This window comes from Brassica napus, chromosome C7 (assembly GCF_020379485.1).
Source record: "Brassica napus cultivar Da-Ae chromosome C7, Da-Ae, whole genome shotgun sequence".
NCBI lineage: Eukaryota > Viridiplantae > Streptophyta > Magnoliopsida > Brassicales > Brassicaceae > Brassica > Brassica napus.
This window is the reverse complement of record NC_063450.1, coordinates 6,307,272-6,324,542: the sequence shown is the minus strand read 5'-3', so window position 1 is coordinate 6,324,542 and position 17,271 is coordinate 6,307,272. Positions and strand designations below refer to the sequence as shown.

General features: G+C 36.3%; 1 non-coding gene and 1 pseudogene across 1 annotated transcript; both read right to left on the bottom strand.

Moving 5' to 3' along the window:
• Positions 1 to 1,537: 1,537 nt before the first annotated feature.
• LOC106369051 lies at positions 1,538 to 16,534 on the bottom strand (annotated as a pseudogene).
• Positions 10,268 to 10,374, bottom strand: LOC125590822. Its single transcript, XR_007326824.1, has one exon. It is a non-coding gene; the product is annotated as a small nucleolar RNA R71 (small nucleolar RNA).
• Positions 16,535 to 17,271: the final 737 nt, after the last annotated feature.

The following is a 17,271-nucleotide window of genomic DNA, read 5'->3' as shown; positions in this document are numbered from 1 at the left end:
TTTCAATGTTTGAATTATATATTTAAATATTATTAATTTTAATAGTATTGTATATTCATTATATGTCGTAATTCCAACTTGTTACAAAAAAATGTAAACTTTATATTTTTATGTGAAATGAAAAAAAAAACAAATAGATGTGAAAAACTTACTATATTTTCAAACACTGTTTTTCTTGTAGTTTTAATATTAATATATATAAATATATATTAAAATTAATTAAACTACTAACCTACGGTTCTCGACCGAAAGTAGTTCGGTTCAATGTTCGGATCGTGTTTAAAAACATTAACACAAACATATTTTTACTTTTTATATTTTCTTATAATATATCATTCTCCAAGTTCCCATTAATTTTTGTAATGAAAATAATATTAATGAAAGTATAGTATCAATAATAATGTTTCCAAAGACATAATTTTTTTTATGGGTTTCATAAGCTTTGGGATTAAAGTAGTTGACAGATTTTAGCTATTAATAGTAGTGGGTCCATAATATTTTGGAGTTAAAAGGGGATGTTAAAAAATATGTATACGGCTTAGAAGTATTTTTTTTTACATTGCTTAGAAGTAGTTATGATTATAGAATCTGATTTAAATTTAAAGTAGGTTCAGTAACAAAAAAATGTAATATGCCAAGTAAGGTAGAGGTAATTGCTAACAATGATTCTGTATTAATAAAATTGATAAAATAAGTGGACAAAAATCTATAGAAGAAACTAACAACTTGTAGCAGATTTATTTAAAGCTGATCTGAAACAGAAGAAAAAAGTAGCAGATTTCTAAAGTGTTACGTATTATATCTCTTTTTCTTGTGTAGATGTTGCTCATCAATCACAACTCTTTACGTTTGTATTCAACAAGAGTCTTCCATATATTCAAACATCTCACCAATAAAAAATTGTGTCTGCAGGGAGCGAACCCGCGTCTATTGTTTGGAAGGAAATTATTCTATCCGCTGGACTACAAAAGCTTCATTTTTGAATTAATTTATTTCATTAATCAATGAAAAATCCATTGTGGTATCTCTTTATTATTAAAACAGAAACAATTTGGAAAAATAACCTTAAATTAGTAGTTTATTTACACCAATGTCATGACATGTCAGCTTGAGAGTCCTCTTCAGCTGCCTTTTAAATCTATCATTGAACCCTTCATATCTAGAATAATTACAAAAGAATATCATTGGTATGATTCATACGTATTAAAATGTTTGTTATGTTGTGAATCAACAGAAAATGACTTGGTTGTTTTTATTATTCCATAGGTAATAATGATACATATATATAGGGATACAAAGCTAGGTTTAAGAATCTTGTAAAACATGGAATTTTGAATCTATGATGGACATCCAAATAACTATTCATAACATTTTCTCTTGGATGTCCATTATACAAAAATACTTCGTAAAGCGCATAAGATGTTATCTCGTTAAAAATCTTACCAGGAAAATCCAATGGAAAAACCATGGTTAAGAGAAACAGAGTGCAACGCGCATCTACTCCCCCTGACTAGAACATAACTTGAGATATCTGATAGGACACAATCAGTGTGATGAATTAACTCATTAGTCTTGGCTTGGACCTGTTCACTTCTCTCGACAGATTTGACACTCCTCACTAAAATTTGAATATCCCGTAGGACAAAATGACTTCAAACCACTTGGAAATCAAAAGTAACATCCATGTATAACTTTAGGCACCGGTATAGCTATGGTAAGGTGGGAATAACGAGCGATATTTGGGATATCAGTCGCAATTAGGTATTCTGTGACAGCATGTACATGTCTAAAGAAAACAAGCATATCTCGAGTTCTATCACCGGGAAAGACTTGATTCAAATTAGAGATGAAATTAAAGTCTCAAAGATATTTCTCTAGACACAAACTTCATATTTTGATTCCATCTAGAAGGTCTCTTTTGATTGGAAAAAAATTTACCCTTGATTTTGTCACGCGAATGGAATGTGTTCACGACTTGATTCCTCTCCAATTATGTTTGATATTGATCATTCTCTTATGCTTCTCTCAATCTCAAAAATATATTGGAAGATTAGTAGATCTTCATCACTTAAGTGATAACATTCCTTTTTAGGTATCCATCATTTGCGTGTTATTTGTTGCTTTGTTAAAACATTGACATGGAAAAACCCAATGGAACAAAAGCCATGATAAGGAAAAATAGTACAGCTACGAACATCATCATAGTTCTCCCCCTGGAAGCATCATCTTAGCGAAACGTATTCTCATCATATATAACTTCCTTTTAAGAATTGATATAAACATATCCTTAGTGATAAACTCGTTTGATTGTCAGATAATCTATTAGACCATTAGGCTTATAGTCCATAGCATCCCTTTCACACAAACGGTCATATCTTGGTCTATTAGGACTCCATATCCAAATTTTCTTTATAGACAATCTTCTAAACCTTCACATTATGTATACTTATACATACAAGTTATTCCTTTGCTTCTTGTAAAAGTTACAAGTATGATTATCGTTCTTGTCATACGAAATCACATCTTTCAATCATAAAAGAGATCAGTAAATTTCTAATATTATGGTTTTTCATGACCAAGAATTATTTCCTTTATATACTCGCACGGTAATGTTCTCGAGAACTAGCACTTACTGCTTCTAGCAGTCCAAATTCTTATGGGGTTTAGTGCTTCTTGCAGGCTATATTGTTTTGGCTCTTTCAAGTAAATTTCATTCTTCCAGTGGCTCTCAATTCTCTTTTTTTTTGCCAGACTAAAGAAATTTGAAAGTTGATGCTTCCACCAGATAATGTGTTTCTTATGACAATTTCAGGTCTTTGTTAGAATCCTTGTGCAACTACTCCTTTGCATCTCATAATTTTCTCATCGTCTCATTCATTCTTTCACATAACGACTCGTTTATGTGCCACTGGTTTTACACCATTAGGTGTATGGACCACCGGTCCGAATACAACTCTCTTTCCAAGAGATTTAATCCCGAATCTATTGCTTATTTCCATATTGGCCAATAATTTCTTTGTGTACACTTTTCAATAGATGGTTCATGATCCTCATTTTTATCAACTGCTAAATTTCATGTATATGTATTTACGACGTTGATTTTATATTGGTTCCATATTGTTGAAGACATGACATAGCTATTTGAGATTTCTTTCTTCTCGTGTACGTGAATTTCTTTCTTTTCATGTTTTCTGTCTCTTCTCAAGATCCTTAATATTTCATTTCTCGATTCTGCCATCCTCATTCATGCTCATTTTCTTTTATGAGTATTCTTATCTTTGGACCCAACATGTCTACCACGCTGCAAGCGTGACTAGCAGTTTTATATTGTTCTTATAGAACATCAATTCTTATTGGAGCATTTAAAGCTGATATATGTAAATTGATCACTATTTATATGGGTCAGTAAATGTGTCAAGCAACTGCTTTACAAAGTTATATATTTGAATTATCTTTGGGACTTCTATTTTCATATTCTCTTTAGTCCGAGGATCACTGATAAGACATTTCAACTTATTTTCTTTTCCAGTTGTTTATTTTCTCCTCCTTATGTTGGAAATACTAATTCAATTTTAGCATTCATAGCGAGCCTTACTTATATCTTTCATGGATGGCTCTAGATTCTTAAGTATCAATAGAGATTCACATCAAACATATATTCCCAATCTCATTTAAAAATTTACCTTAACTAAAGCTCTGCGGTGGAGCAACTAAAATGTGTATTGCACATGATATACCATGGATTTTACAAGTTTTTAGCCATGGTATATAAGTGTTTTAGGAGTTATTTGTTATGTTTTGGAGTCTTTTTAGATTATTTACAGGTTCAAGAGTGTTTTGGAGATATATGGTGATTTTGGGACATTTTGGAGCTAAAGCTAGAAGAAAATCATAGATGCCCATCGAACCAGTCCAAAGTCGACATTCAGAGTCAACCGTCAATCGACGAACAACTCTTGTTGTCGAACGACAGCGAAGCGCGCAAAACCCGACTTGGATCACAGCTGACTTATGGCCCAAGTTCCACATTATTTACAAGAATACCCCTGGTCGATTTTAACCTAATATTTATGTGCTCTGCTATTGTTTTTGGCAACACACGCTTTCATACTTTCTACTTTACACAGTAAATCATATTCAGAGTTTTTATTAGTTTGGAGAGAAGATCCAAGACTCCTTCAGAGATTTGTATTGGAACTCCAGTTTTTCTACATTATTCTATCTATGCAATTTATTCAATATTTTCTATGTTCTGATAATGTAATATTAATCTCACTTTGCGCAATGCATGGATTTTAACTTACTATACTTACTGTCTTGCTTGCTTTGACGGTTGAATAAGGTTGGTCTTTACCTTATACTAGGTAAAAACCCGCGTTACGCCGTGGAATATTATAACACGAATTGATTTTTATAGTTCATGTTATTTTCATGCTTAAACGGAACTGACTTCGAAATAAACTGTAAATTTTTGTCCAATAGAAAAATGAAACAACACAGTTCAAATCATCAGACTTAAGAACATATGGCTTGTACCCAGCTTCCCAAGTAGTTGCAACTTTCTCTCTATCTCTTAGAAAGCTTCTTTCCAAACATAATATAACCGGATTTTTTCCCTTCATCTACTTGGCTTTAACATCATTTGATATATAAACTACATCTTCAAGAAACTCCTAGCATTAGTGTTTGAAATGCACTTGGAAGAAGATTTATCGGCACTCCTCCTATCATCCTACCCTGATGTGAAGCTTAGCTGAAGTGTTTCCGCTGTAACCATAGCTCTCTCTCCCTTCACTAAACGATATATGAAATTTATAAATTCTGCATATGTAAACACATTAATGTATCGTCTGATTCATTAGCTAAGATAGCGAGATTCTTTCATAGAGACCTGTACTAAATTGGTTGTTCTATTCCGGTCTGGTTCCCCAAACCATCTCAAGCTTGAGTAATAGCTCAGCCATTTGATGTAAAAAAAACACATTAACATATTTTATAAATATTAGTGCACTTATTTTGACTACTCCTACACCATCTTATACCGGCAAGCACATATGGTCATCACACAAATCTATTCCTAGACAATCATCAATATGATTTCTGATCTTTTAGAATAAATAAACATAATTTTCACAAATTTGCATCATCTTGAAATGCATCAGTTTTTGGTTAGTCTATTAATACCAATGTATATATGAGCAAACACTAAAGTTTCACAACGCACTTGATTTTGCGGTTTTAGCAGAAAACATGAGTTTGCAGTTTTGGTGGAAAAATTTTGATTTTTCTGTTTTGTCGGGAAAGCTCGATTTTTTTTCGTTTTTGGTTTTTTGACGGAAAACTCGACTTCTGTGATTTTGGCAGGAAAACTCAGTTTTACGGTTTTGGCAAAAAAAACTCAATTTTGCGGGAAAACTGGATTTTTACATTTTTGGCGAAAAACTCGATTTTGCAGTTTTGAAAAAAAAAAACTCAATTTTCCGGTTTTTACGGAAAACTCAATTTTTTTTATTTTGACGATAAACTCAAATTTTGCGATTTTCGCGGAAAGACTCAATTTTTTGGGTTTTGTGGAAAAACTTGATTTTGATAACCAAAAATTTGGAAGAGATAATCATATCACATCTTAGTTTTTCTAATTTGATGCTTAGAACTTAAAAAAAAATGAATTAAATAATTTTTTTCTATTTAAATGGGCTAATCCCGGTACGAACTCTAACTCTTACTTAAAATAGGGTTAAAATAGGCTGGGTTAAAATAGGGATGAACTTATATTAAACAAAAGAGGGTTAAGCCATGACCCTGGATTTAACATCCGGATGGACTTGTGCTATTGGATGTTATTCGTTCGGATTTTATTTGGGTTTAAAATGAGTGGAGTTGTATTTAGCAGATGTTGTTACGAGAAGTTAGTGGTGGCACACCGTTATCCGAATAGGAAAAGACAGTTGTTATAGAAAACCAGACATTAATAATAATATTGGAAGTTTTGATGGTACCCTAAGTACTAAAAAACACATTTCTGAATCTCAAGCACAATTAAATATACATGGAAGAAGAGTGCCACAACAACACTATTATTCAGTTTCTCACCATGAAACTTATAAACTCCAACATTTATTCCTCTAATACCACTCCTCGAAACTTTTTAACAATCTTCAAGAACCAAGGAACTTGGTACCATTTACAATTTAATTAGAAGCCAAAAAGTTAATGTTTCGAGCAACCGGATTGCATTTAAGGGGATGAGCCATGGTCAAGTTCATTCCTCCAGCAGCTTCTTCCAGGTTAACTTTGTCTCCTTTGATTCTCCAGTCAAACCACTGCACCATCGTTCCAATTGCAGTTCCTATCAAGATATTAGCTAGATTTGCACCTGGACAGCCTCTCAGTCCACTTCCAAAAGGAATGTACTTAAGCACTTGCTCTGATAATATTGAAGAAGCTAGAAATCTCTCTGGCTTAAACTCCAGAGGTTCTTCCCAAGAATCAGGATCTCTCATTAGCATAGCCATTAACAACAAGTGTTGTCTTCTCCGGTACATAATAACTACCAATCATGCATCCTTCTTTGAAATTTCTAATCAAAAGACGCACTGGTGGGTGGAGTCTAAGTAGGGGTGTTCAATCCGGATATCGGTTCGGTTTCAGTTCAGTTTTTTTCGGTTTTCGGTATTTCGGTTAGTAAAATATAACTACCATTCTAAATCCATATTTACTTCGGTTCGGTTCGGTTTATATACCGTCGGTTTTCGGTTTATTCGGTTTTATACCAAAAAACATAATTCTTTATTTTGGGATCATATTATATGAATTTTATAGTCTCGTTGTCAACACATTCATTTATTAAAAAATATTATAAGTTTAAATAAAAGAACAAAAATAAAAAATGTTTCTATCATCTAATAAAATAATCAAATCTATAATTAAAATAAAAGCTCAAAATTTTAATAATAAAAATAAGAAACAAAAAATAAAACAGAAGCACGAAGCACAAAAAATAAGTTATTATATTCTTTCATATTTAGCGTTCATCAAAGTCATGTTTCTTCTATTAAACACGAAACTCTATTCATTTATAGATAAAAAAAAATTGTGAAGAATTTCCACTAATTATTATCATCAAATTTATAATATTTATTTCAATTTAGTCAATGCTAAATTAAAGCAAAAAGATCAAAAGAAGACTAAGAAAATAAGAAGCATGTTTGCGATGAATTGTTATTTAATTATAGTTCAAGTGTTTTACAAATCAAGACTATTTTATTACTGTAAAAAATATGGTAATAGTTATTAGCAAAAAAATTAACTTATGATTTTCATACGTTGTTATAAAATATATACATATTTACATGCTTCTATTTTTTGATCGGTTTTATTCGGTTTTATCGGTTATATACCGAACCATATCCAAATCCTACGTTTTTTTAAAAATCATATACATTCGGTTTGTATGGTATATACCAAATCCAAACCATATTATCTATTTCGGTTTGGTTCGGTTCGGTACGATTCGGTTTTGCCATATTGAACAGCCCTAAGTCTAAGTCCTTCCTTAACGACTCCTTGCAAATAAGGAAGGTTTGGTAGATCTGTTTCTTGAATTAGCCTTGACTTTCCTACCACGCAATCAATTTCTTCTTTCAATCTCTCGAGAATGTTAGTGTCGTTCATGATCTCAGCCATTGTCCATTGTGTAGTTTGCCCTATACTATCAGAGCCAGCAATGAAAAGTTTCTGCATTTGCAAAAAACGTTTCTATAGTCAGGATAGCTAGTAGTGGTGTTGGTTTGAATTATTAGAGAGAGAAAGAGTAAGCATACTTATTATGAGAAAATATTTAATATGGTTCCTAGTAATCTTATAATCAGCATTTTCATCTCGAGAAGCTTCCAACAACACGTCCATCATGTCTCTACTTTGATGCTCACTTATCTTCTCTTCTTCATGTTTCCTTAGAATCTTCTCTAGAAACTCGTCAAATCTGTCAGAAACATTCAATATATCCTTCTTAATTAGTGAGATTTCCAACTTTTCGGGTGGCCTGTGAAGCAATGTTGCGAAAAAAATCTTCTTGAACAAAGCAAATGACTCAATAACAAGACCCCTGGTTCTCTCCGCCTCACCATCTTCCTCCGAGCAACTAGTCCTCCCCATAAGAATCTTGAAGATGATGCTGCTATTGAGGCTCATTGCTTCCTTACTGATCTCAACGGTCTCACTCTTTATCGCCTTATTGATATCTTGCATATTTACATTGTTTTATCCATTTATTCATGTGCATTTTCATCATATAGATTAGGATTTAGTCATGTCTAGATTGCATTTTGCATACATATGTCTCTATTAGGTATTGGAGTATCACATGGAGTTCCTAGAGACATTTGAGTGCATTTGGAGCTCAAAAGAGGTGATAAAGGTGATCATTGGACGAGCAGTGCATGGGAGCGACCTCACCGGAGCGACACCGTGAAGTCGCTGTGACACCCTTTCAGAGCGACTTGACCGGAGCGACACAGCGAGGTCGCTCGCGTCTCCATCACCCGGAGCGACGCGACCTGGAGCGACACAGCGAGGTCGCTCGCGAAGAGCGACGTCTCGCAGCGACCCCTCCAGGTCGCTTCCGAAGCCTGGAGCGACCTCCCGGAGCGACTACTGGAGGTCGCTGCGCGCCTTCTGTTTGTTCGAATTCATTTCTACTCAAGGGCCTTTTGGTCATTTCATTATGCACGTTTTTACTTTTCAAAACCTATGTTTTTAAGTACCTTTTTGTAGCCACCAAAAGCCAGAATCTTTTTTTTCCAGAGAACAACTAGTGAAAACTTCTTTTGATTCAGATTTGATTGCTCTCGTCTTGTGTTCTTGTTGATTTCTTATCTATTTCTCTACAAGATTAATCTGAAATCCACAATGGGTTTAAGAGGAATCATGGAGATTAGTGAGTAATCACTTTTTGAATTCATGGGTTAGGGAGATTAAGGGTGATTAGGTTAGTTCTACGATGTTTTAGTGTAGATCATTCTTGTTCCTTGCTAGTAGAGTATTCATAATGCATCTTCTGAGTTGGTCACTCAAAAGTTGATCTTTAGGCATTTCCCACCCACAAGGTGTTTGATGAAATGCCTGAGACAACTCTCCTAAGCTTTTAACATACTTTACCAAAGATATTTGTTGTTAAAGGTGTTAAGATAGCCAATAGACTTGTTAGTAATGATTGCTTTCATATTATTCAACCAAAGACATTTGATGTTTGAGATATGTTAGTAAATAAACATTCATCTAGACATAGAGTTTGTTTAAGATTGTGTCTAAGCTTAAGGTTGATAGTTTGATTGATCGTTTGTCATCCTTAGTTCGAAACTTGATCACCCAAGGTCTAATCCCTATACCCATGAATTCTCTTTTCCTTTAGTCAAGAAAGTATCATTCTGTAATTGCTTTCTAGTATTAGTAGTAGTTTAAAACTCATTTAAATCATTGGTTGCACTTAGATTAAGTGAGTACTTGCATTCTCGGTGCTTTGTTATCCCTCAGAACTGGTTCGACAATCTTTTATACTACAACATTTGTCTTAGGAGCCTTGAAACTCCTAACATCAAATTGGTGCCGTTGCCAAATTCTGAGTAGATTTAAACATTGAGATTTAGTCACTTGCTTGAGACTAAGTCATTTTAATTTTGTTTTGTTACTGATTCTTCTTCTTCACCTACCTTTCACTTTCAGGTGTATGAACTTGAGGAGCAGGGGTCCATCAAACCTAGTTCCAATAGTAGCATACATTAGAGCTTTTGAGAGGGAGTGTGCTAGAGCTAGAAGAGAAGAAGAACAACAAGCCCACTTGCAGAGATTGGATATTGATATGGCAGATCAACCGCAAGGGGCAGAACACCAACCGCGGGCAGCTCGACCCATTGGTACTTATGACCGGCCCAACATTAATGGTCATAGACTGGGAATCCGAGCACCGGCTGTGGCAGCCAACAACTTTGAGGTCAAGTCAGGACTCCTCAACGTGATCGAGAACAACAAATATCATGGCTTGGCTTTTGAGGACCCATTCGATCACTTGGACAAGTTTGACAGCTACTGTGGGTTGTCAAAAACCATTGGTGTGTCCGAAGATGCTTTAAAGCTCAAGCTATTCCCTTTCTCTTTGGGGGATAAGGCACGTCAGTGGGAGAAGTCTCTACCCAGCGACTCTATCACTACTTGGGATGAGTGCAAGAGAGCATTCTTGGAGAAATTCTTCTCATCCTCAAGAACTGCTAAGCTGAGAAATGAGATCTCCAGTTTCCAACAGAAGAACTTGGAAGGATTCAGTGAAGCCTGGGAGAGATTCAAAGGCTATCAAACCAAATGCCTACATCATGGTTTTTCTAAGGAGAGTTTGTTCAGTACCTTCTACAGAGGTGCCCTTCCTAAGTACAGAGCCAGATTGGATACAGCTAGCAATGGGTTCTTCTTGGGAAGAACTGAAGATGATGCAGAAGAGCTGGTTAACAACATGATGAAGAGTGATGCAGTCTACAGTGCAGATCACGACAGAGGCAGTAGGGGTGATGATAAGCAGACGAGGAAAGAGATCAAAGCTTTGGAAGACAAGATCGACCTACTCATTGCTGAAAAAGCCACCCAAGAGTAGCTGAAGTTTGTTGGTAACTCCAAGCAGGACGATCCACCTGTTGTCCATGAGGTTGAGGGTTTGGAAGGTAAGGAAGAGCTGTGTTTCATCAACAACAATGGTAGCTGGTACAAAAAAGAGCCCAACTTTCAATACAACAACTACCAACAGAAATCCTACCCCAACAACCAACAGAGTGGTTATCCGCCTAGAAACAACCAGCAAGGCAGCTATCAACCTCAGCAAAACCCCTCATCTGGTTCCTCTGCTCCTCAAGAGAGCAGCACTGACACCCTGCTGAAACAATTCTTGGAGTCTCAGACTAGAAGTGAGAAGCATGTTGGTTATGAGTTGAAGAACCTTCATTCCAAGATTGATGGGAGCTACAATGAGCTCAACAACAAGTTCTCACATCTTGCTTCTACAGTCAAGAATTTAGAGAATCAGTTTGCTTCCATGAACACTCACCAGACTCGCCAGCAAGGATCTCTACCTGGAAAATCTGACCAAAACCCCAAGGAGGCCAAAGCTATCACCCTTAGGAGTGGTAAGCAGTTACCTCCTACAACCCTCACTAGGGATGCTGAGAAACTAGGTGAGGAGGTGGCCATCAACTTAGATGATGAAGTGGTGATTGTTGATGAGAAAATCAATGATGAAATCTTGGAGAAGATTGTGGAAGACAAAGGTCAAGGAAAGGTTGGGGAAGAGAAGAAAACAGTGAAAGATGGTGAAGTTCTTGCTCCAGCAAGTGAGAATTCTTTTGTTCCTCCTCCCTATGAACCCAAACTACCATTCCCTGGTAGATTCAAGAGGCAGCTGCTAGAGAAGTACAAGGCTTTGTTTGAGAAGAAAATGAGTGAAGCTCAGGTTGCAATGCCCATCATCGATGCTTTCATGTTGATTCCTCAATACAACAAGTTCCTCAAAGATGTTGTAGCTGCAAAGAAGAAGGAAATGGAAAGCATGATGATTCTTACCCATGAGTGCAGTGCCATCATCCAGAGGCTTGATGTTCCAGAGAAGTTAGAGGATCCAGGATGCTTCACACTACCTTGTGCTCTTGGACCTATGGTATTTGAGAAATGTCTCTGCGATTTGGGAGCTAGTGTCAGCGTGATGCCTTTGTCTATTGCAAAGAAGCTTGGATTTACTCAGTACAAGAAGTGTAGACTCTCTTTGGTGTTAGCTGATCGTTCAGTGAAGTACCCTGTGGGCATCTTAGAGGACCTACCTGTGAAGATTGGAAGGTATGAGATACCTACAGATTTTGTGGTGCTTGAGATGGGTGAGGAGGCTCAAGACCCATTGATTCTTGGAAGGCCATTCTTAGCTATAGCAGAAGCAATTGTTAAGGTGAAAGAGGGCATGATTGATCTCCATTTGGGTAAAGAGCATGTTCTCCACTTTGACATCAAGGAGAAAATGAAGAAACCAACTGTGTTCGGGCAAGCCATCTACATTGAAGAGATGGGCACTCCTGCTGATGAACCCCTTGAAGAGTTACCACCTGAGGACAACGAGGAGGGAGCATCTCCCTCTACTCATTCCCCATAGAAGGTAACCCACTACTTTCCCTTGTATATACCATTTCGTTTTTGCATATTAGTTTTCTCTTTTTGGGTATCTCTCTCTCCTTGACAACATAGAGACTGTGTGATTTAAGTGTGGGGGAGGTACCAAGTATTTGATCACGTTTGCTTTGATGTTGTTTCATTGAGTCATGCATTGCATACCTTTTTGCATTAAAAAAAATTCATTTAGTTTGCATCATTTGCATTTCTAGGAGAGTCTAGAGCATATAAGTTGCATTTACTTGCATTGGGAGCAATGATTTGAGATGCCTTGTAAAGAACATTACTTTGCACCTGAGTAGCTTATGCACCTCTCAAAAAGACTTGTATGCTTCGAGCCTTGAAAACTCTTCCTGAAACTTGTTGATTGTTGAAACTCAACCTTTGAAGCCAACTACAACCTTGTTTGAACTGAACGAACTTAATGCTTCTTGCTTATGGTCTCTTGTGTACTGAGTCATGGATATATACACTTGAGTTGTCACATCCTTTATGCCAATCTTTTTGACAAACTCGAGTGGTACACCATTCCCAAAACCCTTCCCTGTTTTTGAGCTTTCATTATTTGATGAGTGAGGCCTTTTTCGGAAAGCCTTACATGTGCATAATGTTGAGAGTATCGGGAACGACAATGCTTGGTCTTCATTTTTGCTAGATTAGGCACTCTATTGTCTAGCTATAGGTGGGGGTGAGTGTGGTGACTATGGTTTGGAAGCATGAAAAGTTCGAAGGAAAAGAATAGACTTCTTGTGTTTAATTGACTAGTCTTTATGAGATAAGTAGAGAAACTTCTAGCTCGATTTGTGAAAAGTCTTGGCCCAAAAAAAAAGAATAAAAAAAAAAAAGGGCTAGCAAAGTTGTTTAGAGCTAAGATTTGTTTAGAAGTTAAGAAAATCCTTTATAGATTTCAAAAAAAAAGAGTTTTATGTGCAAAGTGTTCTTGGGATCTTTTGGTGAGAGATGGGAGTTGGGTTTGACATTATGAAGTGATTGTGTAACTTGTATGTTTGGGAAAAGGGTAGAACAATGGAGATTGAGCATTGTATGCATGAGTTGGTCTCTTTCTTAGATATATTATGTGCAATGTCAAGGCTACTTCTTTTGAGAGTAAACCACTTTAAAAGATCATGGATTTTGAACCTCTTAACCCACTTGAATAAAAGTCTTCCCTTACTCAACCAAATGATTTGGACCAATTGACCATTTGCAAGAATTCACTTGATGCTACCTTAATGAATTTGAGAGTTGGCAGATTTGCATGTGTGAATGCATGATGATGAGTGCAGGGATGAAAAGAGTTGGGATAGACCTAGAGAAGCTAGAGTATAATAAGAGAGGGTGTACTAATGCTGAATTTAGATGTTGATTTGAGTGCTTTGTGTGTTTCTTTTGGCTATGAGCTCCCACCTTCAAACCTCTCTCCCTATGAGTTCTAGAAAGTTCACTTGAGGACAAGTAAAAGAATAAGTTTGGGGGAGTTGATATCTTGCATATTTACATTGTTTTATCCATTTATTCATGTGCATTTTCATCATATAGATTAGGATTTAGTCATGTCTAGGTTGCATTTTGCATACATATGTCTCTATTAGGTATTGGAGTACCACATGGAGTTCCTCGAGACATTTGGGTGCATTTGGAGCTCAAAAGAGGTGATAAAGGTGATCATTGGACGAGCAGTGCATGGGAGCGACCTCACCGGAGCGACACCGTGAAGTCGCTGTGACACCCTTTCAGAGCGACTTGACCGGAGCGACACAGCGAGGTCGCTCGCATCTCCATAACCCGGAGCGACGCGACCTGGAGCGACACAGCGAGGTCGCTCGCGAAGAGCGACCCAGAGCGACGTCTCGCAGCGACCCCTCCAGGTCGCTCCCGAAGCCTGGAGCGACCTCCCGGAGCGACTACTGGAGGTCGCTGCGTGCCTTCTGTTTGCTCGAATTCATTTCTACTCAAGGGCCTTTTGGTCATTTCATTATGCACGTTTTTACTTTTCAAAACCTATGTTTTTAAGTACCTTTTTGTAGCCACCAAAAGCCAGAATCTTTTTTTTTTCCAGAGAACAACTAGTGAAAACTTCTTTTGATTCAGATTTGATTGCTCTCGTCTTGTGTTCTTGTCGATTTCTTATCTATTTCTCTACATTATTAATCTGAAATCCACTATGGGTTTAAGAGGAATCATGGAGATTAGTGAGTAATCACTTTTTGAATTCATGGGTTAGGGAGATTAAGGGTGATTAGGTTAGTTCTAGGATGTTTTAGTGTAGATCATTCTTGTTCCTTGCTAGTAGAGTATTCATAATGCATCTTCTGAGTTGGCCACTCAAAAGTTGATCTTTAGGCATTTCCCACTCACAAGGTGTTTGATGAAATGCCTGAGACAACTCTCCTAAGCTTTTAACATGCTTTACCAAAGACATTTGTTGTTAAAGGTATTAAGATAGCCAATAGACTTGTTAGTAATGATTGCTTTCATATTATTCAACCAAAGACATTTGATGTTTGAGATATGTTAGTAAATGAACATTCATCTAGACATAGAGTTTGTTTAAGATTGTGTCTAAGCTTAAGGTTGATAGTTTGATTGATCGTTTGCCATCCTTAGTTCGAAACTTGATCACCCAAGGTCTAATCCCTATACCCATGAATTCTCTTTTCCCTTAGTCAAGAAAGTATCATTCTGTAATTGCTTTCTAGTATTAGTAGTAGTTTAAAACCCATCTAAATCATTGGTTGCACTTAGATTAAGTGAGTACTTGCATTCTCGGTGTTTTGATATCCCTCAGAACTGGTTCGACAATCTTTTATACTACAACATTTGTCTTACGAGCCTTGAAACTCCTGACATCACTTATCAAGCAGGTTTGAGTAAAACTTCTCTATCTCCTTGGCACGGATGCCTCGTGAACGCTCAAGTGCTTGGGACCCGAGAAGGTTTGAGACGATGAGCTTCTTCATAAACTTCCAGTAATCTCCATACGGAGCCATGAGGAAAGTGGAAGAACCAAACAAGAGTGACTCGTGTCTTGGAAGGAGGCCACGGAAGGAGACGATCATGTCATGCTTCTTGAAAATCTCGTAGGCTATTGAGGATGAGGAGACGAGGACTATGAAAACGTTGAAGATGCGGAGGTAGAGGAATGGTCCGTACTTGGAGGAAAGTTTCTGAAAAGACTTGTGGATTAGAACAGAGAGTAAAAGATGGAGATGGCCGATGACGGGACGAGATGGAGGGCTTGGAGGAAGAGGAAAGTCAAGGCGTGAGTCCTTTGGTTTGGAAGTAAACAATGATAGCTGATGCCATTGTTACTCAACGTGAAAGATGAAGATGATATCCAAATGAAGAATCCATTGATATAGTATATGACTTGGTTTTTTACACATTAAAAAATGTTTTAGTGTTTGGAGAAACGTGAACGAATGAGTGTAAACGTAACAAAGCTGAAGAAGTTGTTATTTTGATAAGTAAACGGTGACAGCTAATGTGGGGTGAGCAACAGAGAGATTCAAGAAGAACTTTGTTTGCGAAATAAAGAGATTGAAGAATTTGACTCATAATGTAGGCAATATCTCTCTCCCAGTGATCCACGATATTGTTGCTCCTCTTCGTTCAGGTAAAATCCACTAAAAAGCAAAAAAAAAACTAAGGAAGTATAAACAGGTCTACGGTTTCTGAACCAGATTGGTTTGGTTTTCTGGTTATGCATCCCCTATATATGTAACTGAATTTGGATGAGTTTGCCAAAAAAATGCCTGACCTCTCCGGAGTAACTACATGCGTGGGTTTGACCAAAGGTTTATTAATGCTTCTACACCAGGAGTTCTGTGTTTCAATTTCCGGAAAAGGCGGAATTATACGAATTGAGGGAGAAAAGACTTACAAGAGATCTGCAGAATGGCGCAAGGAATATCATCAAGTGTGGATCCCATAGGACGGCTCAGATGATGCAGTCAGACGTGAATTCTCATACGACAGGTAGAATTGTCGGCTGTAGAATCGCATGTAATACTTCTCATGGTTGTAATAGCATAATTATCCGGTGTTAAAAAAAAACTGGAAAGATTCATCCAGAGTTTCCCGGTACGTACAGCAAAAAAAAAGTCAACATGAAAGTTATTTTTTCATTTATAAATCGAACAAAGTAATGTCCTCTTTTGAAATTCTCGTGCTGAGAAAATTATTCATGTATTCCTAAACATCCATACCAAACTGAGCCGAAAGATAACCAAGCCGAATTAAATCAAATTTTGTAAAATATATTCCTAAAGAGAACCGCAACACTGAAACGGATAATAGTCAGTATCCCTAATAACTACTTGGATTAATTTGCTAACTAACCAATTTTGAAAGTAATATTAAGAATATAACTATAATTTTGACATAAATAATGAGTAACATTTTTTTCCATTTCTTGTTGGTTTAAACCTTGTACATAGATAGTACACAGGTAAAAGAAGTAGAGAAGGTAGTTGATGACGTTAACGAATATAACACATGTGGCCAGGAAAAAAAGCATGATTGTGCTATACTAAAACAACTTCTTGAAGAATATAGTATAGTCTGTGAATCATCATTTTTATTCTTACTCAGTTAACATGACGGCGAATCAAATCATGCATATAACACGACAACAGTCAATTAATTACAACATACATAAACTCTATTTCATAAACAAGAGAGGAAGGAACAACGATGTAAACGCCGTAAAAAAAGATAAGAGGATAAGTGAAGACTTTATTTTTCATGTACAATACATAGTATACACCCTCTAGAAAGATAACATAATAGATGGTACATTCCAATTACATATGTAAATTAATAAAGTTGAGTATTATATAACAATAGTATAGAACTGATAGTGAATTGATAGATAATAGTATACACACTCTATATATATACATAGTATAATTGTAAACCCTACCTACAACCCCACCTCCACCCTCTAAATACTAAATCTTTAAGTTTAATCACTAAATCCTAAACTCCAATATAAAATAATATATACTTATAATATTTAAATAAAATTTAAATTCAAAAATCGTATATAATATTTTGTAATATTAAGCTAAACAA